Genomic DNA, 14,059 nt, shown 5'->3' with positions numbered 1-14,059 from the left:
ATCTTTTATTTATTGTAAAATCCTTATATAACATCTACACATAGAATCCACTTGTATACGAATTTTATATACATATTTATCTTTGGCAAAGCTCCCGGGAAAAGGCGCCACCTTTATATACCAATTTTATATACAGAAAATCCGTATATATACTTTTTTTTCTATTATATACGGAAAAATCCGTATCTAATTCATCCGTATATAAAATCTGTATATAATAAAATCTTTATCTATGAATCAGAATCCGTATATAATAATCCGTATATAAATGATATTTTTCTTGTAGTGCTTCCAATAAAAAAATGTACAATACATTCTCTTCAACTAAAATATAAAGTTGTAAACTCGAATCACCATGAGTTAGGAACAACCTCAGAGACGTCTAACCTATGTGGATCGGATGTCTATATAGACTTCAAACCTATATAGGTCTGACGTCTATAAAGACGTCTGACGTAAAGGGTCCGACGTTTCATTAACGTCACCCATATAGACGTCGAACAGAGATCAGACGTTAAAAGCCCAAAATAACAGACATCTAAAGTCTTTTATGCACTAGTGAGGGTCTCACTCATGATATGAAAAGTAATAATAATAATAAAAAGGAATATAAATAAATTACCAAAATAAATAAAGACAAAGATATATAATAAATAAAGGGAAAAAAATAAAATAGAATAAAATAAAGAAAAACCACATCAATTTTGTACATTTAATTAAGAAGGCCTGATTCTCTAGCGTCTCTAGTGGAGTCGCCATCTGTCGTAACCGGGATCGCGACGGGATGACAAGCCGAAAACAAACCAGTTTGAGAAAAATATTTTGGGAGTCGCCACCATAATTTATTCTGGAAAAACTATGGAAAACCATAAAATAAGACGTTGTCTACGAAAACTAGATTTTAAGTTCGAAAATCGGTTACACGTAAGGAAGGTGTTAGCACCCTAACGCGTCTTCCCAAAGGAAGTACCTTTAATTAAATGTATAAAGTTGACGTGGTTTCTCAAAATGTTTAATTTTCCCTAAAAAAATATAAAGAAACTATTAAGAAACAAAAAATATTTTTTTGTTTTATGAACTCCCCTAGTTTTCCCTTGCTAGTTTCTTTTGGCAGAGTTCCTGTAACGTGAGAACTTACTTTTCTCTATGCTCTTCCGTACTCTTTCTATCTCTATTATTTCAAAGTATTTCTCTCTATTTTTTTTGTCCCCCCGCTTTTTTATGATAGTGTGCGTATTTATATACACACATTTTAATATTGTGGTAATCTTGCCCTTAATTGTGAATTAATTGGCAACGAACAAAATAGGGAAAGAAAATGTCTTGGCTCCAAGAAAAAGAAATCAAATAATATTCAAGATATTAATTATAATTATTGTCAGAAAAATTGTCCATTTTTAAAATCATATTTTCCTCTTTAAAACCAATTGACGCAACAAATTATATTAATATACTATTTTAATTATTGTTTATAATTATTAGCATAATATTGATTCAAATTATTACCATATTAAACTAACATTTCAAAAATATCGTGTCTGGTATTATAGTTATTATTTTATCCTTTTTACCTACCGTTAATTATTATTCTCTTATTTTTTATTTTTATTTATTTACTTACCCGGACGAAATTGGGTGTTGACAGTTATCATAGTTTTTATAGATAATCAAAACAAGATAAATGTTAATTAAGCATTGAAATTCACTAATATGAAGCACTTATTAAGAAGAAACTCAACAAAAGGATTAAGAATATCATGTCTGATTATGGTGTTGAATATTATGACATATGACGGATCAAGTGAACAACGTCTACGACCATTTGCTAAGTACATATAAGAATGTGGAATCGTCCCACAACACATCATGCTCGGATCACCTAGTATGAATGATGTGGCTGAAAGACGAAATCAAGCTCTTCAAGATATGATAAGGAGACTTGTTATTCCATCTTACTAGAATCACTCTAGAGAGGGCACTAAAGACTACAACTTACATTTTAAATATATTACCAACCAAGGAAGTTGCCACAAGACCTCATGAGCTTTGGGTTGGGCGAAAGCCTAGTCTAAAACACTTATGTGTGTGGTGATGTCCAGCTGAAGCAAGGCCTTCTAAGCAAATGAAAATAAATTGGACTCCCGAATAGTTAGCAACTAATTTATTGGTTATTTTGAAAGATCTAGATATATAAGTTCTATGATCCAAAACTAAAGACAATTTTTGAGACGAGAACTGCAACATTCTTTGAGGATATTGAGTTTTAGGGGAAGAATTAATGAAAATTCCATATCTAGTTCATATAGTTTCTTTTGTGGAAACAAGTTTATCACCTCTTAGTTCGAAACCTCTACAAGAACAAACTCAAGATTCTCAAGAACTAATGCTACATGAGCCAATATTTTTACAGATATACATGTGAGAAAGGAGGAAAATGAGGAAAATAATGGTTGTGTGGTATTTCTCCAAGAAAATGAGGAAAATAATGGTATGATGGAAGGTGAGACAATCACCGCTAGTCATGTCATGAAAAATCCTAATTTAGAAAAATGGATTGAAAAGCAATGAATAAGTATAAGTCCAAGCAAGACAATAAGGTTTGGGAACTTGTCTCATTACTATAAGGTGTGAAACCCATTTATTATAAGTGAATATTTAAGACTGGGAGGAATTTTAAAGGTAATGTGGAGAAGTATAAGACTTGTCTTGTGGTGAAGATTTATACTAAAAAAGAGGGATTGACTTCAAAGATACATTCTCTCCAGTTTCATCAAAAGACTCTTTTAAGACAATCATGATTCTTGTTGCATATTATGATTTGGAATTTCATTAAGTGGATGTTAAGATGACGTTTCTCAAAGACAACATTGATGAGACAATTAATATGGTATAACCAGAAAATTCTGTAAGGAGACCCAAAGAACATGGTTTGCAGACTGACCAAATCCATTTATGGGCTAAAACATACATCTTGTCAATGGTACCACAAATTTCATCAAGTGATTCCTCTTATTTGGTTTCAAGATGAATGTTGTTAATGATTGTGTGTATCACAAATTCAATAGGAGAAAATATATTTTCCTCGTCTTGTGTTGATGACATATTGTTTGCCACCAACAATATAAACATGTTGCACAAAACCAAGAGATTTCTATATAGAAACTTTGAAACGAAAGATCTTAGTGACATTTCCTTTGTATTAGGAATTCAGATACAATGATATCGATCTCAAGTTGTTCAAGGGTTATCATAGAGGAATTATGTCGAAAAGGTGCTTAAAAGGTTTGACATGCAGGACTATAAATTAGGGGATACTCCAATTGGTAAGGGAGAGAAGTTCAATCTTAATCTCAAAAGAAAATTTGAAAATTCAGGAAATACAGAAGATTCCATATGCATTAGATGTAGGAAGTTTGATGTACGCCCAAGTATGTATGTGTTCGCATATGACATACATAGTTGGGGTATTACACATATATTTAAGCGATCCAAGAATGGATCATTGGAAAGTAGCGAAAAAAGTTAAGAGATATTTATAGAGAACAAAAAATTATATGCTCACATACAAGAGGTCAAACTACTTAGAGATCAATGGGTATTTTGACTCAGATTTTGCGGGATGCCAAGATAGTTTGAGATCCACTTCAGGTTAAGTTTTCATGCTAGCTAATGGTGTGGTTTCCTAGCACAATGTCAAATAAACCTTTATGGCTTTGTCTACTATGGTTGCAAAATTTGTAGTGTGTTAGAAGATATCAAATTAAGGAATATGACTAAGTAACATTGTCACAAGGCTGCACATTATGGAAGGAATTGAAAGACCACTTAAGTTATATTGTGACAAAAAATCAATTGATTGTATTATAACAACAGTAGGAGCTCGAGCAAGTGAAACCACATTGACATTAGGTACCTTATTGTTAAAGAAAGGGTACAAAGTGAACAAATTTTCATAAAACACTTAGGGAGTAGTTCCATAGTAGATGCTCTTACTAACAGACTTTTACCCAAGATATTTCACGAGCATATTGCTCATATGAGTGTTTTGTTGTTTGAGGAATCTTTGGTTTAGTGAGAGTTAGTCACTTTCATATGTTTTTGTTCTCTGTTTGTTTTTATGCATGCATACATGGTCTTTTGGACATATTTAGTTTTATAAATATATGATTTATGATTCAGAAATTACACTTTGTATATTAAGGCTATTATATCGATCTTATTGAGATAAAGTAAGGACTAGTTGAAAATAGACGTGTTCAAGTCACATTCACGTAATTTTCATGTTATACATCTCATTGTGAGTCCATGTCATTTTATTCTTAGTTGCGACTAATGCAATAAAAGACCGTTTTGATTCTATATGTAGATGTAATGAATGAATGTGATCTCTTAAGTATGCTTAAGGCATAATAACAATTTTAAAATCATAAAATCTAACATTATTTATAAAGATTTATAATCGATATATATATTTGTGACTATATTATTAACAATTTGGAATATATATATATATATATATATATATATATATATATATATATATGAGGTTTGCTAACGCACGTATACTTGTTTTTTAGTTAGCAATGTGTATCGGGTTTTAGTAGACAAAAATATCCTTATATATCATGAACTCTAAGTTTTAAGGTTAAGGGTATTTTAATAATTTTCATTTTTATATATCATGGATTCTAAGTTTTAAGGTTAAGGGTATTTTAATAATTTTCATTATATATATATATATATATATATATATATATATATATTATTTTTGACCAAGAATATACATGGAAAATATTAATTATGTAGATATTTTATTGAATATTCTAATTTAATGAAGAATTAAATTAAAAATATTAATTTTAAAAAAATAATTAACAGAGATTACATAAGAGATTATGATTCTTATCTATAAACACATACTTATTATTTTTATTCGTTCTCTTCATAAAGGAAATTAAAAAAGAACCTAAGATACAGTGTCAAATACCTTTTATTTACTTTGTGTTAATAATAAAAAAAAATCTTCTTGTGATAACTTTGTTCCTATTAACCAATCGAAATACCCTTATGCTAATTACTGTTTTATATTGAGAATGGTTTAATTAATTGAAGGGTAATTGTTCTTTACCTGCTTGATTTAATAAACTAACAGGTCTACCAACTACAAGTCAGAATCAAACGACAAATATTTAAAACAAAAGAAAAAGAAGCTAAATTCTGGATGATTAACGTATGTCACTGATGCGTAGCTGGAGGAATCAAGTAGGTGCAAATGGGATTACAATAACCCTTTCTCCAATTTAATACTTTCGTCCTAATTTGATAAATATATAAATACAACTAATATCACCACTCATGGCAACTTTATTCCGACTAATAATGTAAATCCAACGTTCCATATTTATAAGCGGAAAAAACTATTTTCACAACCCACTTTCTATATTACACCCATTTAGCTTCTTTAAATAATATTAATAAAAATATTAAATTAAGCTATCTATAAAATATAAATTAAATTATTAATTAAAAATTAATAAAAAGAATTGTGAGTGATGGCATAAATTTTTAACGAGGTTTAAAGTATCATTACCCGGACGATTACTTTACGACCCACGTGAATTGCATGGGTTTTATTTAATATACTTTCGCTTTAACCCTTTATAAAATACAGATAATAATAAAAAAAATATCTTAAAAAACTTGTAGACAAGGCATCAATTTAACAACCACCATTATTTTTTATAAGGGTCGAAAGTAGCGTTAATACCAAAGTATGATATTTTAAGTTTACATGTTTTTCAATTATTGAATAATCTATAGAAGTTTGTGTCCCGTATACTTTTTTCTTTTTTTACTTTGTCATCAACTTTTATTAAAAACACTCGTATATTTAAATAACATTTTACTATAAATTATTATGTGATTAAATTGTTGATTAAATATAATGGTTTGGTCCACCAAATGCAAGTCACAATTTGATACTTTCGACCTAATTTGGTGAAAGATAATCACAGGCCAACTTTATTTCGAGTAATAAATGTACACTGAACGTTTCCCTTTTTATAAACGGAAAAAACTATTTTCACAGCCCAATTTTCGTATTACAACCATTTAACATATTTAAATAATAATAACATATTAAATTAATTTATTTATAAAATATAAATTAAATTATTAAATAAAAATTAATAAAAAGAATTTAATACAATTAGTGTCGTCAAAATGGGTTGAAACCCGTGAGCCAACCCGACTCACCACGGGTTTGAGCCGGGTTGGGTTGGAAAAAAATGTAAAATTTTTATGGGAGCCAATTTTGACCCGGCTCACTAAGAACCCAACTCACACGGGTTGAACCCGTGGTGGGTCGGGTTGGTACCAACCCACCTATTTTTTTTAATTAAATTAAATTAATTATTCAAATATTATTTTTTTTTTGAAATCAAATTAATTAAATTAATTATTCAAAATGCACAACCTGATAAGGAAGGAGATGTTTCAAGAGAGCATAATATTGTGGATTTATCCATTCAGGACTCCAATTTAATAGATGGATAATATTATAGATTGGATAATTCAGGAATATATCATTTGTTTTATCTTGTTTTTAGACCTATCTACAAGCATGACAGTTTTACCTTGTACTATATATTTTTGTTAACGGCTATATGTAATTTCTTGGTCAAACGGTTGTGTATGTCTCATTAAATTAAATTGGAAAAATTATATGTTTGATAGCTTAGAATATATATAACAATATATTTCTTTTGTTTCATTTTCTTTTATATCAATTGGTCCAATTATTATTGTTTCAATTTGATCGATCAAAGTAACATGTTATAAGAATCTGAGGAGAATAGGTGAAAAAAAAGTTAATTAAGTGAGCTAGCCCGTTTAACCCACCAACCTGTGGTGGGTCGGGTCGGGTTCGCATTTTTTTGGCTCGCTAATAAATGAGCCGGGTTGGGTTGGCTCACTAAGTGGCCAACCCGTGGTGGGTCGGGTCGGGCCGAGCCGGGTTACTCGTTTTGACAGCTCTAAATATAATGATATAAATTTTAATGAAATTAAAGTGTTATGGATGATATTATTTTGACAACCGTTTCACCCTCACCTCTTATTGGAACAACTGAAAAGATCGTATCCCTAAGCTCACACCGTTAAGGTGATCATCGCAAAGAGAAAGCAACATACAACAGAAAACATAGAGCAAAGGTAAGCTAGTGGTAAAACAATTCATCATAACACAATAAACATTCCATTATACATTATATTACACACCTAATACACGTACATCATAATAATATCACAACAATTGACTGACTCATCCGGATATAGTATGAATGTCGAACTATTGATGGTCTGTGCACTTGTAATGGTAATATTATTGGCTGAAACAAGCTATCATACAAGGTTAGCCATTTCAGTTGCCTAGGGCCATGATCAAAGCCTACAGACAAGAACTTCCTACTACTCTCACCACATGGCTCATCCCTCTCTAATTGAGAATGAATGATCATTAGAGTGTTAGAATAGACCACCAGTCTGAAGCTCCATACATTTATACAACAACAATACAAGTACAACCATGTAACCTCTCCACGAGTCATGGAATTACGTCCGTCAACCATTCACTTCATTCACAAACTTTTCATCACAATATTCATATGCATTATTCTCATTCCCATGTAAATCATATACAAATTCATTCATTTTACATTGACTAACATCATATAAGATCACTAATTATAATTGAAAGAACCATAATCAACCAAACAAGTCATCAGAAGTCACATAACAACACAATTTTCTTTTAGGCATCTTAATACTCACATTTAGGTAAGGAAAAAAGCTTAGAAACTCTCACCAACAATTTTGGAAGGGTCCAAAACAACCTAAAGAACGTACACAACGAATATCCAGAACCATGAAAACCCCCCAAAAACAGGTGCAATGGCGCCTAGTAGCGTTCAAGGGCTGGCGCTCAACGCTGGCGCCTCTGGACTCAAGCACTATCAGCAAACTCCAACCCTTTCTAGACCACTTTGTTCACTTCTTCCACAACTTTGAAAGGTTCATAGGACCTTCTAAACCCTGAGAAAACTTTGAAAACTCAATTTGACACTTTAAAACCCAAATTCACTTCCACAAGCTACCCAATTTCAATTCTACACTTTCTGACCCACATATCAGTTTACTCACTACATAGACAAGTAACTTGACAAATATTTCACACAACCACTTCAATTCAATTTCAAACACTAAAACATCGTTATCACACTCAATTATAACAGTATTAATAATCTCAAACACACCATACCACTTATTTACAACATCATACTATCAAAATCATCAATTAAACATACATATTATACAATCAATCATAATAATTTCTCACATTCACCTATAACTCGTAGAAATACCAAATTTATAAAACACAACTAAGATAAGGTCTAGCTTTCCTTACCTCACAAAACAACTACTCAACTCAAGGAACGTTAAGTTGATTGCTTGAAACACAAAGAAACTCTAGACGAACCTACATAACACCGAATGATGGTCAGACAGAGTCCTTAGGACCTCAATTTAACCAAGAATAGAAGGGAAAACAAAAAAGCCACATGCAAATGAGGATTCTTGGACAGAATCACATATTGAAATCTAACAGAAATAAGAGTAGAAACTTACTTGCTTCATGGCCGAATTTGATCGGCTAGAATTGTAGACCTTGATGCCGTGATGAATTATACTCTCTTGATCGTCAAATGGATGACTCAAAAGTAAGAACGCTAACAGAAAAGGTAGAAAACTCTAAAAAGTAATTTCTAGAAAAATGGTATGTTTTAAAATAATGAAATCCGTTTATAACAAAACTATTTATAAATAAACTATTTAATATTAAAATAATCAAGTCTTACTATTTTTAAACTACCGTTACTTTCTAAAATATCCCATGGGGTTTTACATATTCTATCTAACAAATCATAATTATTAAAAGTTAAAAAAACAAATAGTTGTAATATATTTGACACTGATTTTATTAATATAATAATATAACAATTTTTTTTTACTACTATTATATTTAACTTTCATCACATAATATTTTATTATAAAAAAAATCATAATAAAACAAATCTTCTTCAAGAATTTATTATTTAAAAATTATAAAATATAAAATTTTAAATACAAAATTAAAAACTAAAAAATTAAAATAAAATTACAAAATATAAAATATAAAAAATATAAATATATAACAATAATATTAAAAATTATAAAATTAAAATGTTATAAATTATTTAATTATAAATTTTATAATCTTATAAAGAATCTTAGAATTTTATAATTTTATAATTTTATTTAATTATAAAAATAATTTCAACTAATACATTATGTCCTCTTGAAAGAGATCCATCAATAAAATATTATATGATCACATTTAACTAGGGTGGTAATAGATAATTATAAACAATATTGGTTAACTGAAAAATCTAACAACAAAAATCAATTGAAAAGGACCATAAAAATTTAATAAGGATTTGAGACGTTTAAGAAATTCATGAGGAACTAAACTTAATTAGACTTATGTTTTATTTCAAAATGTTAAACCTTTTATAATAAAATTGTTAAACAGATACAAATGTTAACTTTTTCATGAATTAAAATAAAATATAATATTCAGAAAAATATTACGTACGATTATTAAGGTTAACTAATCTTAAACATGTAATATTATATTTAAAATTAATAATTATTTTCTATTAATTCTTGAATTTAAATTTATATAAAAATATCATAATATATGTTATGATATAATAATATTATTATATAATTATTTCTATAAATTATTAAACTTTTTAATTTTTATATTACGTCTATTTATTATATAACTATAATAATTAAATATACATATTTAAATTTTTTTATTTAAAATAAATATATTTTTATTATAAAAATACAGAAAAAAAAAGAGAGACTCTTGATACGCACGAGTCTCGAGTCTCAGTAAAAGAAATTTAAAAAAAATCACTTTAATTAGTTTTTATTTAATTTTTTAAATTGGTGAACTTTTAAGGGTTAAATATGCTTTTAGTCCCGACATTATAAATTTTCATCTTCCAAAACTAACTATTAAAAATAGACTCAGCCACATGTTATGATATATTTCATTGCTACGTGTGATGACATGTTTGATGACATATATAGTTAGTGAGTAATTCATTTGAAGAAAATTAGGGTGTTTTTCTTTTCTTTTCGTTCATTATCAACTCTGGGTCTGCTATCCAATTATATTCAAACTGAACCAACCACAGTCCAACGGAACCATGACAACATCCATTGACCGCACCCAACAGTCCAACGTTGTTAGAGCCTTTGTGGCATCCCGTGGTCGAACCCATCAGCTTCTCCATTGGTGTAATGGGATTTACGTGTGGGTCTTGAATTCCGTGCTGAACAATGTTATTTTGATGCTGTTTATGAGAGTGTATTTAGGAAGGAAGAGGAAACCTAATAAGAATATAGGTGATTACGAATGTGGTGAGACTAAATCGCTCATTCCTGTTCTGTTTTTTGCACTAGAAAGGAAGCATATAGTAATAAATTGAAGTCCAGTTAAAATCACAGATTGAAGGTTGTTTGTGGAATTGGGCACTCTCACTTTGCAATTAACAACATATGTGCAGATTCTCTAGAAACAGATTATTTCAGGAGAGATCAAGTATATTAAGAGATGGAAAATTTGGGAAAAGAAAAGATGACAATGCAATGTCATTTTCTCTAAGATAGAAGTCTTGTAGATGAAGGCTAAAATTGAATAACAGTTGAAATGTTGAAGACGTTATCACATTTGAAGACAAATCAAGGATAGGAAGAGACGTTGGTGTAGTGGCAATTTTTTCGATGGGAGGAAGAGAGAAGAGGTTTGGTAGTGGAGGGAGGGAGAAAAGAACTAATCTTCCTAGCATTAGCCAACTCACCTCATTTTAATCGATTGATTTTAAAGGACGAAAATTTATATTTTTTTTAATAACAAAGATCAAAGTGTATCAAAATTTGAAATAAGAACTAAATATAAATCACTTCATATTTAAAGAACGGAAAACATATTTAACTTTTAACACTATTCACCTTCTTCAAGGGGTGGGGTGGATTGGAAAATTTGACAATGACAAAACACTTTTTTAAAAAACAAATATCCAATACATATTAATGTTTTTAGCTGTAATACATACAGAAGTTTAGGAGTTTCTCTCTCTCAATTTTTTATTACTAAATTAAAACAAATAATTTCTTTTAATTTTATTTTTAGTTTAAAATATTAAATTTTGTGTTTAACTTTTTGAACATATATTATTATTATTATTATTATTATTATTAAATAAAAAACAAAAAAGTAAACTAAAATAAAATTTAATTAGTTTTCGATTAAAATTTTATTGACTTTCAAAAGTCGGTTAAAATTTTAATGATTTTTAAAATTTATAAAATTCTTAAGTTATTTTTGAAAGTTGGTGGTAATTTAGTTTAACAAAAACATTCCTTTTTTATCAAGATGACTTATAATTTAGTTTAACACACTTCTTCTCAACATTATGACTAATTCACCACTAACAAACTTCACAACAACAACACTCATGGCAACAAGCAAATCCAAATAGATTCATTCACCCAAATTCATTCATTCAAACACTATTATTTCGCTGTAATTCATACGTATATTTCACACACCCAAACCTTTTACATTTATGTAATGCTGTCTATTTTTTATTTTTTACTCTTTTCAGTAAAAAAATAATTTTTTTATAATTATTTTATCTTGTGATTCAAAATGAATATAAATATATATGATTATTATTATTCGATAATATATTAGACTGGTTTTAAGTGGTACATATAAATTGACTTGTGATCATTTCTGCCATTCATATTCAATTTAATTATAAAAACCAAAGCATCAGACAACCATTAATATTAAGAAAATATAAGGTAGTGTTTAGTTTAAGGTGGACGTTTTAAATTAGACTAATCGTATCATGACTTACTTGATATATAATATAAAGATAAAATACTCATAAAATATAAAGTTTAGTATTTAAAAAAAAAAAGTAAATAAAGATAATTTTCTTTAAATTTACACGTTTTTCAACTATGGCTTCCTAACTAATAAATTAAGGAGTTAGGCGGAGAAGTGTGCTTTATAAAGAAATATGCAGTAGGGAACCTGCAAATTGGAGAGAAACAAAAATGGATTCATCTTCCTTGCACATAGCAATGTTTCCATGGTTTGCCATGGGTCATTTAACACCTTATCTCCATCTCTCCAACAAATTAGCAAAGAGAGGACACAAAATCTCCTTCTTCATCCCCAGAAGAACACAATCCAAGTTAGAGCAATTCAACCTCTTCCCAGATCTCATCACCTTTTACCCTATAGACGTTCCTCATGTTGAAGGTCTTCCTCTTGGTGCAGAAACCACTTCCGATGTATCTTTTTCTTTAGGTCCACTCATTATGACAGCTATGGATCGCACTGAGAGGGATATAGAGCTTCTCCTCGTCGAGTTAAAGCCACAAATTGTTTTCTTTGACTTCACATATTGGCTACCAAGCATTACTTCTCGCTTGGGGATCAAATCCTTTCTATACTTGATTGTTAGCCCTGCCACAATATCTTACACAGCAGTCCCTGAAAGGATGAACCACAAGGGTACCTTAACTGAACTTGACCTTATGCAACCCCCTCTTGATTACCCCGTACCATCGATCAAACTTCATGCCCATGAAGCTAAGTTCCTTGCTTCCAAGAGGAACTGGGAGTATGGTAGTGGTGTTCTCTTTTATGACCGCATCTATGGTGGTCTAACCTTATCAGATGCAATTGGGTTCAAAGGCTGTAGAGAAATTGAGGGTCCTTATGTTGACTACCTTGCACAGCAGTTTGGAAAATCTGTTATCCTTTCAGGACCTATCATACCTGAATCACCCAGCACTGTTTTAGAGGAAAAATGGAGTGCGTGGCTTGGAAGGTTGAAGGATGGTTCTGTGGTTTTCTGTGCACTTGGGAGTGAATGGAAATTACCACACGATCAGTTCCAAGAATTGGTATTGGGTCTTGAACTTACGGGACTTCCATTTTTGGCTGTTGTAAAAGTTCCAATTGGGTTTGAAACAATTGAAGCTGCGCTGCCAGAAGGGTTTAAGGAAAGGGTTGAAGGGAGAGGGATTGTTCACAGTGGATGGATACAACAACAGTTGATTTTGGAACATCCATCAGTGGGTTGTTTCATAACACACTGTGGTGCTGGTTCGTTAACTGAGGCATTAGTAAATAAGTGTCAAATGGTGTTACTGCCACAACTTGACAGTGACCAAGTCCTTAACGCTAGGATGATGGGTAGCAACTTGAAGGTTGGAGTTGAAGTGGAGAAGGGTGAAGAAGATGGTTTGTTCACAAAGGAGAGTGTGTGCAAAGCAGTGGAGATTGCGATGGATGAGGAGAATGGTGTCGGCAGAGAGGTTAGGGCAAATCATTCAAAATTGAGGAATTTCTTAGTAAGTCATGATTTAGAGTCAAATTGTGTTGATGACTTTTGTCAAAAGCTTCAATATTTACTTAAGTGATTTTCAAATTTAAAAAAAATTATTCCACTGAATAAGGCATCATTTGAAGTTAAAAAGGAGGAAGTTATTGATTGAACCAATCTCTTCTCCAACTCCCTTTCCATATTAGATTCTATCCTCCTATTTATTTCTTTTATAGTGATGGTTTTAGAATTAAAATTGTTAAATAACTAAGAAAATTTGTATTATAGTTTTCTCTCTTTAAGACATTCATTCGTCTTCTTATTAGAACCTTATCCTTGTTTGTAAGTCATCTTGTATTCTGAAAACCCTATATAAATAAGAGTGCCGATAAATGTGTATCACTAAAATTGCATACACCAACTTCACACTATTTATTTAAACTTCAACCCATAATTTAACAAAAATATTGAACTTCAACAAAGTGTCGTGGTTTTCATAAAAAAGTGGGATGCCATGTTTCTCCGCTTAGACAATGATA

The 14,059-nt window shown here is 30.2% G+C and overlaps 1 pseudogene; it reads left to right on the top strand.

The window, feature by feature from the left end:
• Positions 1-12,235: 12,235 nt before the first annotated feature.
• On the top strand, positions 12,236-13,710 carry LOC124840514 (cyanidin 3-O-galactoside 2''-O-xylosyltransferase FGGT1 pseudogene; annotated as a pseudogene).
• The last annotated feature ends 349 nt before the right edge of the window (positions 13,711-14,059 follow it).

Source organism: Vigna umbellata, chromosome 6 (assembly GCF_029865625.1).
Source record: "Vigna umbellata cultivar VRB3 chromosome 6, Vumbellata_1.0, whole genome shotgun sequence".
NCBI classification, from domain to species: Eukaryota; Viridiplantae; Streptophyta; class Magnoliopsida; order Fabales; family Fabaceae; genus Vigna; species Vigna umbellata.
Note: the sequence above shows the minus strand (reverse complement) of the source record. Positions and strands in the feature narration are given on the sequence as shown.